The sequence below is a fragment of the Musca autumnalis genome, unplaced genomic scaffold, assembly GCF_047663935.1.
Source record: "Musca autumnalis isolate F117 unplaced genomic scaffold, ASM4766393v1 scaffold_1, whole genome shotgun sequence".
Classification (NCBI taxonomy): Eukaryota; Metazoa; Arthropoda; class Insecta; order Diptera; family Muscidae; genus Musca; species Musca autumnalis.
Window position 1 is genome coordinate 251,196,024 of NW_027411644.1, and position 16,645 is coordinate 251,212,668.

At 36.5% G+C, this 16,645-nt stretch overlaps 1 protein-coding gene and 1 long non-coding RNA gene across 3 annotated transcripts in view; both read right to left on the reverse strand.

Moving 5' to 3' along the window:
• Nucleotides 1–16,645, reverse strand: part of LOC141391186 (uncharacterized) — a 249,377-nt gene that overhangs the window by 102,359 nt on the left and 130,373 nt on the right. The window lies entirely within an intron of this gene.
• LOC141391185 (uncharacterized) lies at nt 13,799–14,566 on the reverse strand. Its single transcript, XR_012409583.1, has 2 exons — nt 14,164–14,566; nt 13,799–14,095 (listed from the first exon to the last, which is right to left on the reverse strand). It is a non-coding gene; the product is annotated as an uncharacterized lncRNA (long non-coding RNA).

A 16,645-nucleotide genomic window follows, 5' to 3' on the forward strand; every position in this document is an offset into this window, starting at 1 on the left:
ATATGCACGATGTAGGCAGAAAATTTTTTTATACAAGTGAAATTATTGTACAGTATCATAATTTACTTCTTGCTTAAAAAAATGAATAAAGGACAAAAAAAAAAAGGCAGAAAATGTGAAATAACAGACGTTGCTCTCCGGTAAGTATAGCAGAATTACAAATCTATCTTACTTATGCCCACAAATCCTCATATTCTGAGCAATTTCGATGTCAAAACAAGTTCTGTATTAAAAATAATTTGAAGTCTTTTTTGCTATTCTACTCGGTTGATAAGGCATATCCACAAAAATTGTCAATTAGGTTTTCAATATAAAGTATTTACCCCCCATACTTATTGTGGCAGATCATATTGTGGACTGATAAAAATATGTTTGAACATAATTCATCTTAAAATACACTTTTCATTAAGCTTGAGTCAAAAACCGCCAAAAAGTTGGGTATCTTTGTGATATAAATGTCCTTCTGATGCTATTTCCATGCCCAAATGCTCCCAGGCATCAGAATAGTCTGATCCACCTTTTAACTCGTTAATGCTGTGGACTATAATGAACATTTTGGCACTTTGAACGATCTTTCATAACAACATGGTAGCAAACTGATCGAAGTGTTATGTATTCATTTGCCGAATACTGATACTATGGTAAGGCTTAATTTTGTAGAGCACATTCGAGTCCAAACTTAAAGTTATTTCTTTCAAATATCACATTTGTAACATAACAAATGTTCATATTCCGAGATAACCGGAGAAAACCATCGAAAATGTTGCTTAATGATAAATCTCTTGAATATCCCTATGTCCTTGAAATATCGATCCGTAAATAGGTCCCAAATGGTACAGATGCGTGTGAAATATATTATTTTAACCGTAACTGATAATAATCAAAAATATAAATAAGACATTTTTAATTGTTGAGGTCTTAAAATCAATGGAACAATTTTGTCAAAATACTTATTCCACGCGGTGAAATTTTATTTCCATCACAAAAGAGCAGCCGTACATTGGAATTCGTAAAATTTATTTTTAATTTTAAGTACTCTAGCTAGCATATTTTTTTTTTTTAAATTTTTGCAAAAAACTAATCCCGTAAAAACCAAACACATAATTTTTTCAAACTTGTCAAAATAATTAAGCCAGGCACTGTATATAATAAAAATTCTACCAACTTTCACACAAAAGTGTTGATCCATTTAACCCGCTAAATATTATCTGATCATCATGTTAAATTGCAAGCTTCTTCATCGCCATAAACCCTAACCTTATTTAAAATATCACGCCGACCAGACTATTAGACCACTACAAAATCGGATACAAATTTTGTTGTTTTTTTTTAATAATTATATTCTGATCCGAATCCCATCTCCTTGCTAAATTTCGTGACGATTGGTCTATAATTGCGCGGTGTTACATGAATTTTCGAAAAAAAAAAAAAATAATAAAAACCATTTTCACATTCTGGTGTAGGGTAAAAATATGAAGTGTGTTGATATTGAAAACAAATTCCACCTCAACTGTTCTAAAAATAGAAATATGGTTTTTTAGCATTAGCTACTTAATTAGTGCGACATGGCCTTGTTAAAATAATGGATTAGTAGGGGGTTTTGTAACTAGTTACGACTACCAAAAATTACTCTCAAAACCCATTATTTCGAGAAAATTCATCTTTGGACCTATACAAATTACTATGGAACCAAAGATCGCTCGGGTGGCACGGATTAACGTTAACCGGTGACCATAAAATTTCATATATAAGGTTTATCAAATGAAAAAAAAACAAGTAAGAAAGTATCAGTCAACTGTGCTGACGGAGATATACCCTCAGCCTCTGACAAAAATATATACGTGAAATTTGAAGGTACCGTAATGTTGATATATACCAATTTTTTTTAGTGAGCAAACTTCTGATTCATATATAACTCGAAATATTAAATTACGTTAAACTAAGTTTGTAGGAAATTTTTGAGAAAGTTTGAGAGTTATCTTTAACTCTAGCCAGTTTAGCATGAGCTCTTAAACTTCACTTCTTCCGAATTTTGTGTGGGAGAAACCCGAAGGAGTAGGCCGATATAGTAAATGTGTAAAGTTTGGACCGAATCGGTTGCTCCCTTCGAGAGTTATCGTTCACACATTTTTACAGGAAAAATTTGAAATTTTGTGTTGGAGGTACCTGAAGTAGTGGGCCGATATATCCCACCTTCGAACTTAGACTAAGTTTAGGCAAAATATTACGAAGTGCAGAATTTGTTTCGAATCGGTTAATCCGTTCGAGAGTTATCGTGCGGAGCAGCCAGCCAGACAGACGGACGGACATGGCTAAATCGACTCCAAATTGTCTGAAACGAACTTTTTCAAACATACTTGGAGTCTAAAACCGTTATTTCGATGAGGTCGTATCAAAGTGTATATACCCTCGTTAGTCTAAAGACGGAGGGCATAATTATAGAGCAGGAGTTCTAAAAAAAGTTTTTTGCGTAGCCCTTGTGTTGATAATAAATTTATTTCTTTTTACGTAATACTTAAGTATATGTTTGTATGTACATCAGAGTGACCCAAAAAAACTATTTTTTTTAATTTCATACCCTATGTTTTCAATTTGAACCCAAAAAATTTGCGAAAATCGGGTCGGATTTTGGTATAGTTATGATAGGGTCCTATATATCTATAGCAAAATCTGATCCGATTTTTAAAATTTTTCGTAGGATTCGATTTTTAGCCACAATAATGAACTGGCCCTGCACGCTGAAGGTCGTGGGTTCGATTCCCCTACCAGACAACATCAAACATTTTTCAACGGTGGCAAAATGCCCCTCAGTAATGTTGGCGACATTTCCTGAGTATTTCAGCCTTGTAAAACTTCTCTACAAGTGGTGTCTTAGACACGCCGTTCGGACTCGGCGATAAACAGTAGGTCCCATATCATTGAGCTAATATGAATCGGGGTGCACTCATTGATATGAGAGAAGGCTCCCTTGTCCCTCATGGGCTGCTTGTGGAACAATTATAAAATGAACTGGTAAAAAATTGTCTGCGATTTTACCATAATTGTGGATTTTAGAGAATTTTCGGGAAAATGCACCTTGGGCCCCTACAAATTCCTATGGAAACAAAGATGGCTAGTTTGGCACGGGATAACCTTAACCGATCTAGGTATATGATCGGTTTTTGGATCAAATGGAAAAAATCTGGCGGTAAGCAAATCCAAAAAACAAAATTTTGTTTTTTTTGGACCACTCTAAGTAGATATATAGCTTTTTAACAAATTAATATTCCATTTGTGACAATTATGTGCACATGACAATAATTGGTTCCACCTCTTTTCGTAGCTTATTTCTGAACACCATCTTGGTAATAGATACCCACGAAGACGCATAAAATTAAATGCTAAATGTGTAACATACACGGAAAGCGTAAATTTCATCTAAATATGCGCAGACGTTGCTTTCAGTTTCTACAGCACAAAACAACATTTAGAGCAAATTACAATGCGTGAGAATAATGGCAACACCCAGAAAATAACCGCCCCACAGAAATGAATGCCATGATAATACCCAAACTCCAGATTGACGACGAAAAGAAGATGTAGTAAACTTGTTAACTTGATACACCTGAGGAGTTGAGATGATTGTCAGACGTTGAATGAATGGATGGTTAGCTATCTGGATAGGTTGGATAAACTGTATTAAGCAAGGTAACAGGCAGACAAAAAGCTAAGGCTTACTCCACTATTATCTGCATGTATGTTGCAAAATCGGAAAATTGTTAAAAATAAATAACAATTACTTATCCAACAGAGCTCATCTTAACACTTTAACAACAAATTGCGTTAAAGACGCAAACAACATAACACTTTTTATTTACAAATGTTACCTCATACACCCCCAAAATGAAAAGGTACACAAACAAACAGTAAACTAAAAAAATGAAAAAGAAAAAAGATATTTTCTTAAAAACAATTGGGACTCATTCCTCTTTAAGCGTCATGTAGTAAATAAACATGGTCACAAACGTAAACTATCAATTGAAAAAGTTTGCCGGTGATCGTCAAAATTCCCATGCGATGGGTGGTGAATGTGTTCCGGCCGTTGTTATTGTTGTTTGTTTTTATACCCTCCATCATATGATTGGGGGTCACGGTGCGCCTTAACTAATTTTAAATGAAAGGTGCTTACACCTGGAAGTTTTTGCGGATTCTGAAACTACAATGTTCATAGATGAGAAAAATCGGCTTTAGGGCTTTATTATTTTTTCACGATTTTGCTCGGAAACCGCAAGTTCTATCGAAATGGAACTTGAACAAATGTTGTAGCAGTGAAAATTCTCTAAAAGATTGAGCTTAATGTTATTTTCATGGGTCTTACCATTTTTGAGATATAGAAGTTCAAATTGGGAGAATGAACTGACTCTATCGTCTCCTTACAGAATAATGTCATGAAGAGTGCACCTTAACTAACTTTACGTGAAAACCGCTTACACTTGTGATGTTTTTGCGGATTCTGAGACAGCCATGTTCATAGATGAGAAAAGCAAGAAAAAAATGCTGGAGGGTTTTTAAATAAATCGCGGTCAAAGTTCACATTTTAAGGTTTATTTTAGGTTTTCGCGATTTTGCTTGGAAACCGCAACCCAATCGAAATGGGACTAAAGAAAAAGTTGTAGATGTGAAAATTCTCAGAGGACTGACGATTATGATTTGTTCGTAGGTTTTACCATTTTTGAGATATATTGTATTTAGGTTGAGATATATGTATTTAGGTTGGCTTTTGTTTTCTTCTTTTCGTAGGGTGAGAAGGAAAATAACATGTTTTCATTCCATACGCCTCTTTTAAGTACCTACGCAAAGTGATAGGGCACATACCTTAGTTTTCCTTGCTTTCATTTAACTTCGCCATGATCCATTTGATCACGAAAACTCATTCAACCAACCTTTTATTTAACATTTACTCACAAAATTCAAAAATAATCTGATCTTCAACTATTGTTGTCACATTGCATCACACTTACAAATAAAACAACAAATCTAATCACAAACATAATTTACATAATTTGTAAACAAATTTTCCAGACATAACTGAAAACTGACTCCGGCGATGTGCTGTCACCACCCGACAGACCATGACAAAATGTGGTTACACTTTACTGCTATTGTTTTGCCATTATTATTTGCGTAGCGAATCCCGCTGTAAACACCTAACTCTAATTCAGTAGTTTATTTATGACACTTTGCAAACTTCAAACGATTGGAAAAACGCCTTCAAAGTGCCTCCTAATTTACAGCCGTGGAAATCTTTACTTTACATTTTTGTTTATTTTTATATTTTTGTTGAAAACCAAAACGATATAATTTCATTTTGCACAACAACAGAAATTTCACTTTTTCAGTTGAATCGATATTTGAAGACGGACGGGCGGACAGAGGGGTGATAGGTGGTAGGCTGACAAGTTGGCAAACAAGCCCCGCCGCGAAGGCAATAAAATAAATAAATAATTTACTAGCAAAATACCAAGAAATGAATGAATGGAAACAGAAAAAAAAAACAAAACACTCTCATTGCCATTGAAGGATAATTTTTAAATATTTTGGATGCAACTGGTTCGGTGGTCATGGATGTGACCATACAGCTTGGTAATTGCTGGATAAGCTGACAAAGTCACAACATCAACTGTTGCAAAATTTTTGTTTGGTTTTTCTATGATGGCACAGTGGAAGATTTGGAACGTAGAAAATTTTCCAATGCACGATATTTACTTTTCCCTTTTCCCTACTTTGGAATAATCATTATAGCCTCAGCCTTGTGGCTACTTACGTACTTAGCTGGCATATTACAAAACATTTGTTCCATAAGCCAAACTGAGAAAAGATCTCCAATTCTCTCTGTTTTTTGCTTCGCTTTCTGGAATACCGCGCCTTTTCTTCTCCTCATCCACTCTAACGAAGCCTTACCCAGCCAAATCTGCGTGCACCGCCTTTTTTGCGGGTTCATCATCTCTTATTCTTATGATATGGTCTAGGCAATGCAATCGTTGCATTTCGATACATTTGTCTATACTGATGTCGTTGTATAGCAGATACGATATTCACCGTCTACTCAGATTTGTCCGCAGATGTTTCGAAGAATTTTTTCTCTCAAAAACACCAACCCAGGCTTCGGAACCATACATCAGCACTGGTAGTATCAGTGTTTTGTAAAGCGTTATTTTTGTTTGACGAGATGTGGCTTTGTTTTTGAAGTGCTTACTTAAGCCAAAGTAGTATCTGTTGGCCAATAAAATTCTTCTTTTTATTTCACAACTGATGTTGTTTGTGTTTTTTACGGCGGCGCCGAGGTAGCCGAAGTCTTTTAATACCTCAAAATTATAGGAACCAACGTCAACGGTTGGTCCGAGTTCTAGGGACGCATTGCGCGTCGACACCATCAACTTGGTCTTCTGGCCGTTTACCGCCAGACCCATTTTAGCAGATTCCCTTTCGACTATTGCAAAGGTATCAATCGACTCATAATGTGAATGTCGTCGGCATAAGCAAGTAACATATAGCTGTTTGTATATATTGTTCCACTTCTTTTGACCTTCGCATCTCGTATAACCTTTTCCAGCAGAATTTTGAATAAGTCACACGAGAGACGGTCTCCTTGTCTGAAACCCTTTTTTGGTACTAAACACTTCTTAAAGTGTTCGGTTCTTTCCTATTTTAATTGAGGACCGAGTATCAGTTAATGTCATTCTACAAAGTCGAATGAGCTTTGCGGGGATACCAAATTCATACATGGCTTGGAATACCTTTGAAGGTATGGGGCTGTTTAAGGATGCTTTATAATCGACAAAAATGTGGTAGGTTTCGATCTTCATCTCTTTGCTCTTCTTCAGGATTTGACGCAGGTTAAATATCTGGTCAATAATGGATTTCCCAGATATAAAGCCGCATTGGTATTTCCCAATTATTTCGTTCACCATAGACTGCAGTCGTTCGTACAGTATCCCTGACACTATCTTGTAGGCAATAAGGAGAAGACTTATGCCCCTATAGTTAGAGCACACAGTCTTATCTCCTTTCTTGCGGATAAGGGATGGGATGTTTAGGTTCCAATCGTCGGGTACTCGTTCTTCCCTGTGGCTATCTGTTGTGTTTGCAGCCTACCGATATCCAACTTCCGCGTTGTATCTGCTCGTGCTTTATTTGCAACGTTTAGACGAGTACGTACCTTTCCTGCAACAAGGTAGTGGTCCGAATCAATGTTTGCGCCTCGGAACGATCGTACATCCAACACGCTGGACGAATGTCTTCCATCTATCACAACATGATCAATTTGATTACTTGTTCTTTGATATGGAAATAGCCAGGTGCCCTTATGAATATCGAGATGCTTAAATCTAGTACTGCTAACTAGCATGTTTTTTGCAACTGCAAAGTCTATCAGCCTAATTCCATTGTCGGATGTTTCACTGTGGAGACTGAATTTACCGACTGTTTGGCCAAAGATATTCTATTTTCCAATTTTGACATTAAAATCCCCTAGCATAATTTTAACGTCATGGGCAGGGCAACGGTCATAAGTTTCTTCTAAACGCTCGTAAAGTATATCTTTGGTTTGTTCGTCCTTGTCTTCGGTTGGAGCATGAGCGCAGATAAAGCTGATGTTGAAGAATTTTGAGATGAAAGAGGGATCAAGATAAATCCTGGGCTTTGTCATTTTAAAGCCGGCCAGGACCGTTCCTTGGTATCTATCATCCCCTACGTCATTAAGCCTTGTGGCTATATGTTGTGAAAACGCATTGGTACGAGAATAAATCAATCGGAATAATGGTTTAAGATTCCTGATATGTTCCGACCAAATCCGTTTCAGATAATTGTACTTGTGGTCCTGATTACATTGGTATACATTTTATCTTGGGGAACTTCAAACATAACGAGGCACGAATCCCGAATTTCCAAAAACCATGCAAAAATTTTGTTTTTCATCAGGAAATAGGGGCTTATTTATGTATCCAATGTTGATTATGTCAATCGAATATTCAGTTTGATGCCAGTTCTCCTATAGTTTTAAATATTTCATTCCACAGGTATTTATTTCTCGAATTGAATTCTTGGATTCGGAAATATACATTCTTCAATGTTGACATTTCAAGTTATCTGATTTAGGCTACTTTTGTTTGGCTTCTCAACTCGGGGATGCGAACAACCCTTTCTTCGGCGAGAGATGAGCTCTGGACTCGTCCATATGAGGGTCGACGACAGCATTCCCCCAAAAGCAACCACAAATGCAGCACTTAACAGCGGTCATTCCTTCTCTAATCCTTGAAATGCAGCCTTTTCGCAATTGACTTCGAGTTAAGATCGAGAAAATAGGGACCTTCATGAGTCGGTAAAATATCACGGTCGCGGCGGTACAGGAAACCAAGTTGTGATGTTAATAAAGCAACTGAGGAAGAATCTGATCAGAAGTGGAGGTGAAGGAACCAGCTTTCCTGTTGAACTAGTCTGTCCAATAAAGACCTATCTCGCTGGAACCTGGTTGTTATGACCCTTAAAAATAATGTTTGTGGGTAGCAGTAAGATCTGGAACTGCCGATATTGAGTTGCTTAATGTATACATCCCACGGATAAATAACTGTACCCCATGTGGATTATAAGCCCAACATAAGCCCACTTCGTAGCCAACTAGTCTTAGCGGATTTTAATTCACATTATGACTTGTGGCATTCGGTCTTAGGTATTGCCCAGATGAGTACTGCGCTGGCTTAGCAGATTGATAGCTCTACGTCCCTACCAGAATTAGCAGAGTACGACAGTCCGGTAGACATAATCCTGATGTCACCTAGTCTGACAAATAACTTTATTACCTCTGAACACCACACTTTCATTAATCATGGAAAACTGTAATTTACCTACCTAGTTAGTTTGGTCTAGTTCAGAGAGTTCATCGGGAAGGAGATGTATTCGGTGTTCGGCTGCAGATGATCGGGTAGACGATCTATTCAGTGTTCGGCTGTAAATGATCGGGAAGACGAAGGATTCGGGGTTCGGCTGTTGATGTTCGGGAACACGATGGATTCGGCGTTCGGTTGATTATGTTCGGGTATATGATGGACTCGACGTTCGGCTGTTGATGTTCGGGAACACGATGGGTTCGGCGTTCGGTTGTTGACACGATGGATTCGTAGCTCGAGTGTTAGTCTAAGGCTACGGTCTTGTTTCTACCATGTACTACTATTACCCAAACAGTGGAACAGCTGACCCGAAGACCATGTAGGACTGTAAACCCGAAGGTCCAGTGCCGAATTGAACAGCTGACCCGAAGGCCCTGTAAAATTGAAAAATTCGAAGGTTCAGTGCCGAATGGAACAGATGACTCGAAAGCCCTGTAGAACTGAAAACGCCGAAGGTCCAGTGCCGAATGGAACAGGTGACTCGAAAGGCCTGTAGAACTGAAAAACCCGAAAGTCATGTACCGACTGTAAACCCGAAGGTCCAATGCCGAATTGAACAGCTGACCTGAAGGCCCTGTAGAATTGAAAAATTCGAAGGTACAGTGCCGAATGGAACAGATGACTCGAAAGCCCTGTAGAACTGAAAAACCGGAAGGTCCAGTGCCGAATGGAACAGGTGACTCGAAAGCCCTGTGGAACTTAAAAAACCCGAAAGTCCAGTGTCGAATGTATTAGCCACCACAAGTTAATGGGTAGCTCTCAAAAAGTATTCCCAACACGGTAAAACCAAGGTGGACGTTGGCGGATTTAAAACAACCTTTAGTTCCAACCCGTGTAGCTAATTCCCTGCAGTAGCCCGCTCAATTCTGAAATACTTGAGGGATCCGAAGTATGTGGAGAATGGGAATTATTCGCACTGATGACGAAGGTTGCAAAAACACACTGGAGTGAAATTCAACATTGTGTGGCCTGTTATACCACTAGTGTCAGGTAGAAATAATGTATAGTGGAGTGTTCTTAAAGCGATGTTCCCTTATAACTCTTAAGGGTTTCTTGGTAGCAACTGTTGTGTTATGTACGTGATCATATTGTCACATTACAACATTCAATTATCTGCTAAACGCGATGGAATTTAATAAAAAAAATTACAGATATTGAAGCGAAATAAATAAACGAAGAAAACTGTGTTTGCCATCACAATAATATATTTAATTCAGAAAGCGGTGGAATGTTTTTTCTTCCTTCTGAAAAAATTCTGAAAATGGACTTACGACCTTTTCGTACGATACAGACGACATGTTCTATTTTTAGAACAGTTGCGTTGGAATTTGTTTTCAATTTCTACACACTTCATATTTTTTATATTTTATTTTGCTCTTTGCTGGATTTGATCATGCAAACATCTGATTTGTATCCGAACACACTACACACTGTGCTACGCGTAGGAATATTAAGAGTTGTTTAAAGTCTTACATGTGCTCCACCAACTGTTTTTTATTGTTAACAAAAAACTCACATGCCGTCGGTGTGCGTTGAACACGCAAACTTAGAATTTGTAGTCGGACACACGCTCTTTGCCACAGTACTCATTACTTAGTAAGTAGTGAAGTAAGTTGTTTTACCTTGTTACATTACATTGTAATGGGTTACATAATGACTAACGGTTCCGAATTTTTGCTGGGCAGAAGCATGCCTCTTCAAATATTTTGACTTAACTTTTGACACAGTAATTTTGTTGTGTTAGTATAGAATCTCTTCAAGAGTTTAAGGCTGATGACAACAGGTTGTGGTTTAGTCCAGTAAAATCGAATTCTGAACCACCATGTGCCGTTGTCTTTCCACCGCATTTGTTATTAGACAACATCATTAGCTCCGTATATTTTGGATACATTCGCTAAAGATGCATAGTACACATTTTCTCCATCGCTGTCGAAGGGTACAATATTTGGTATGGAGATATACATACAAGTCAATATCTTATCACATTTCTCAAATGTTCACCCACTGTTATTTGCTCTTACAGTATAAATATGTAACAAAAACAGATGTCGTCTGCAGGTATAATTTTTATGTTGTTGTTTGTTTTTCATTTGTGGAAAATTTTCAGTTTCATTTTATACATTGGATAGTTAAGCGTTGCTCTTCACTTCAAATTTATTCAGCCTTTAGCCATGTTTACTATGGATTTATCACTTACGTTTTTATGTTTTTTCTATTTTTATTTTTTGTTGTTCAGTTGGCTTTTGTCTTCGATTTCAGCGGAATTATCTCAATGCAGTTAATTATTTGACTCTGTAATGACTTAACAAGTTGCACCTATCCGCCAACACCAGCACCAACTACTACAACTACCACTTATGGTCCGCTTTTGGAGTATAGATGTTTCTTCGTGATCGATTAATTGGTCGTACCAACACCGTATGTGGCCGAAACACACGCACACACATGTATTTTGTTTATTTTACTCATTTGCCAATTTGGTAGCGATTATCGTCGTTTCTGGAAAATATATTCCAAATAAAAACCAATGACTGGAATTAGAGAAAAGTGTAAAATATTTGACATTCCAATGGAAGAGTGAAATTATTTTGTAGACATTTACTGTTGTCCAATTTTGAGATGTTATTTTTATTATTTATCTGCTATAAAATTTAGTTTTGTTTGAATGGGACTCTTAAGGAAATACATACCTATATGATGTGGAAATTAAGTGTTTAAAATGTGACTTTGTTTTTAAATGGCTTACTTCTTATTTCACAACATATGTTGTTTCTTGGGTTTATGAAGGCGCCGAGTTAGATGAAGTCTTTAACTCTCTCAAAATTTTAGGTCCCAACTTCTACAGTTGGTCCGAGAACTGTGGACGCATTGCGCGACGTTACCATCAACTTGGTGATAGAACCCACCAAAACAGATTTTCCTTTGTCTTTTTTAAAGGTATAAGTTCCCAGCAAACCAATCGTAGCGATATCGTAACGAAATCGGAACAAACTTCGGACGTAACGTCCGATATCTGATCCGAAATCGTAACGATATCTTAACGAAAGTTGTATGAAGTGGTTGACATAATTTCGGAACGAAATGTCGGAGCGAAATCGGATCGATTTCGATCAGAATTCGCAACGAAATCGGAAGAAAATCCTTGGGAAATTCGGAATTCGAATTTTTTCCTCCGAATTTTCGTTCAGATTTCTGAACGATTTCGGAATAATATCGTGTGAAAATCGGAGGTACCTTCCGAACTTTCGTAAAGATTTCTGAACGATTTTGGAATAATTTCATATGATTATAGAAGGAAAAAATTTTTCTCTAATGCCTCTTTTTTATTGGTAATTTTTTTTGTTATGTTTTTTATTGGAAGATTATAATTTCAATGATATCTAATGATTTTCACTGTTGTTATCATTTTGTAGTTATAGTAGAACAACCCAGCAAACCAATCGTACCGATATCGTAACGAAATCGGAACAAATTTCGGACGTTACGTCCGCTATCTGATCCGAAATCGTAACGATATCTTAACGAAAGTTGTATGAAGTGGTTGACATAATTTCGGAACGAAATGTCGGAGCGAAATCGAATCGATTTCGGTCAGAATTCGCAACGAAATCGGAAGAAAATCCTTGGGAAATTCGGAATTCGAATTTCTTCCTCCGAATTTTCGTACAGATTTCTGAACGATTTCGGAATAATTTCGTATGAAAATCTGAGTTACCTTCCGAACTTTCGTAAAGGTTTCGGAAAATTTTTGGAATAATTTCGTATGATTATCGAAGGAAAAAGTTTTTCTCTGATGTCTCTTTTTTATTGATAATTTTTTTTATTGGAAGATTATAATTTCAAAGATATCTAATGATTTTCACTGTTGTTATCAATTTGTAGTTGTAGTAGAACAATGTAAACTTTGTGTACGAATATGTTGAATATCTATCAGCACTAGCTTTAATTATTATATGTTGCATTTATATTTAAAATATTTAAAATATGTATATGCGAATTTTATAACCAACCATTTTGTTTTTCGACAACAAACTAAAATGTTACTTGTTAGATATATACAAAAGGTGGTTGTTGTGCGAAGGGAAAATTGTTTCCGACATATCGATCCGAATTCGTAACGAAATCGGAAGAAAAACATTAGCAAATTCGAAGGGAAATTTACTTCCGACATTTTCTCCGAAATCGGAACGAAATCTGAACAAATTCCCCTACGAAAAATCGTATAGAAATCGATACGAAATCTGAACGATTTTGCTTCCGAAATTGTTTCGATATGTCGGACATCCGACATTTGGTTTGCTGGGAATGCAAACTCTGTGTACGAATATGTTGAGTCTATCATCACTAGCTTGAATTATTTTATGTTGCATTTATATTTAAAATATTTAAAAAATGTATATGCGAATTTTATAACCAACCATTTTGTTTTACGACAACAAACTAAAATGTTGCTTGTTAGATATATACAAAAGGTGGTTGTTGTGCGAAGGGAAGTTTGTTTCCGACATATCGATCCGAATTCGTAACGAAATCGGAAGAAAAACATTAGCATATTCGCAGGGAAATTTACTTCCGACATTTTCTCCGAAATCGGAACGAAATCTGAACGAATTACCATACGAAAAATTGTATAGAAATCGATACGAAATCTGAACGATTTTGCTTCCGAAATTGTTCCGATATGTCGGACATCCGACATTTGGTTTGCTGGGTTAATTCTTTTACAGATCGGCCTATTTTTTTCTGGTATCACCTAGCTTCAACGGATGCCACGCTCGCTCTAACTATCCTAACTAATATCCGTCTACCTTAGTTTTAAAATCATATTCACTTGCTCAATTGTTTTTTTACAGCCAAAACACCTTTTTGCCTCATTAGTTTGAATAGTTTATTATAATTTTCTATATGAAATCACATTCAGTTTATCCCTTTGTATTTATTGCCTCAATTTTCTTCGTTCGTAAATCACTTTTACTTCGTAAATTCTCTCCATTTAAACATGTATCCAATTCGTCACGAATTCTCGCTGCTTTCTTAAGATACTCTTGAGAATATCTTTCGGTACAGGTATATTCGTCGTATCTGATCACTTCATATTTGAAGGTTAAATATTGCATTTTATCCTTCGATAGAGATTGTAGTGCATAGGATGTCGACATTGCATCACTTGCCTAAAAAAAAGAAATGCGATCAATAATAGAGAGTATTTAGCTGTTAAATTAATCACAAAAGAACATACCGCAATATTCATACATTCAAAATAATCATATGGTTGACTATCGTTTCGATGGCAACTATAAAACCTTGAACATATTTCATCTCTGAATACGTCGACTTTAACAAGGGCTGGTGCCACTTCCAGATGTAAACATGTTGTGGAATTATTAGAAATGTCTATGCATCGAATGTAATTCACTTCAAATTCATTTGTTAAATTTGTCAATTTCCTGCTATAATCCGAAAAACACTCAGCACTTCTTGCAGGATATTTGGCGATGCTAACATTTGAATTGCGAATAATTTCAGCTAAATTCTGATTGACCATGGAAATCATGCTTAAACAATGCGTTTGTGAAATTATTGCAAGCAATATAAATTTCAACATCTCTCGACACCTTTGCTTTATTCCGACAAATGACTGCAACTGTTTAGAGTGCACTTTGTTTTAAGTAGAGAAAAGAGGAACATAGAATCTAGGTTTTTGTGTGTGACTTGTGATCTGAATCAATGAATATCTGTCCGCCTGTCTGCTTCTCTACATACATATGTATAATTAATAATGTTTTTGTGATTGATTATCTGTCATTCATGGCTCCAGAATTGACTGACGTCTGTTCTGTTTATTGCACAAAGCGTTGACATTTATTTATCATTACTCTCATCAAATATTTTTCACAGAAGATATTGTGTGGTAGATGACTTACATATGTCTTATCAGCAAAATATGTAGTATCGTTTTAGATTGCAGGTTCATCATACGCAAAGCAATGTTGATATTTCCTGAACAGAAAAATGTGTAAGCGTGTTTTCCTTGTTAATGCGGTTGTGGCTTTTGAAATCAAATATCTGAATAGCAGCTACCCTGACCATGACATTGAAATAGCTTGTACCAGAAGTTTAAATGCAGTAGTTACTTGGGTGGTGAAATATCGTTGGTCATACGGTTAGAAAGTATAGTCGACGTGAGGCAACATTCGATAATGGTATGAGTCTAATATTAGAGAGGCAGTGAAAATCTGTACGTGAGCAGTACCAGATTTTAGTAGTTAGAAATGTCAAGTCCTTTTTGGCAGTTACCAGATCAAGAAAGTAGAACAAAGATTGATAAAGATAACTTTATCCCACGAACATTTCCGATGGAAAAAGCATATTCGCCTTATATGCCCAGCAAGTATTTGAAAATAAATTCACAAAATATAACAAATGTTTTCAGCTTATTTGTCGACTTTATGTGGCCATAGAATCATTACTTATTTGATACATGTCGTCCCCTTGTTAATCCAGCAAAAAACAAAAGTGGTACTGTTCACGAGAAAGCGTAAGTTCGGCGATTGTGTGCTGGATAGAAAGCAACTACATCTCTCCTCCGAAGCTAATTACCTATGTGGGAACAACTATGGACTTTCAACAACAAAGGAAAAGGAACGTTGAAGAGCGGATATAAAAGAGGATAAGAAGAGCTGGGAACTAAACCTATCGACTATACTTGGGATGTATAGCACTGTGGTATCCAACGGACCTCTTGTTTGGTGGCCATAAATCGACATCTAGCAAAGTGAAAAAGGTGCAAAGAGCAACCTAGACTATAATAACTGTAGCTTTCAGAATTACCCCATAAGCAGCAATGTTGAAGCTCCGTACTTTGGGACTCAACATTAAATGTCAGGCAGTTCCTATTGCTCCAATGCTACATGTACTGAAACTATGGGTATGGATATACACGGTAAGCTTGAATTAACTTTAAATGAAAAGTGCTTACATCTGGAGAGTGTTTGGTGATTCTGTTACTACAATATTTGTAGATAAAAAAAATTCAAAGAACAAAAAAATCGCCGGATGGTTTTTTAGACAAATCGCGGTCAAATTTCACATTTATAGGATTTCGCTTGAAAACGGCAAGGCTTATCGATATGGGATTAGAGACAATGTTGCAGCTGTGAAAATTCTCTACAAAATTGACCTTTATGGGATTTTTTTAAGGTTCTACCATTTTTGAGACATAGAAGTTAAAATTGGGGCAATGCAGTCAAGACATTGTTTTATAAACGATGGGATTAGTGCAATGTCCCAATTTGAACTTCTATATCTAAAAAATAGTAAAACCTAGGAAAAAATTATAAAGGCCATAGAACTTGTAATTTTCAAGCAAAATCCTGGAAACTTTGAACTTTGACTGCGATTTATTTAAAAATAGCTGTGGCAATTTTTTTTTTGTTTTTGATTTTTCTCATCTATGGAAATTGTAGTCTCAAAATCGGCAAAAACTTCCCAGGTGCAAGAACATTTCATTTAAAGTTAGATCAGGCGCACCGTATGTATCCCCAGGAAATTAGGAGCAGACTTTAAAGTTGGCCTTCGAGAGAAATCTAGGGACTTGATGATGTGGAGGTCGTTATCCGAAGTAGAGATAGTTGGAAGCGAAATAACCCTCATCTGGACGGCCCGACATTCCCTACAGACGGCACCAACACGCGGAAAAATATATGTTAGAAATATGTTTG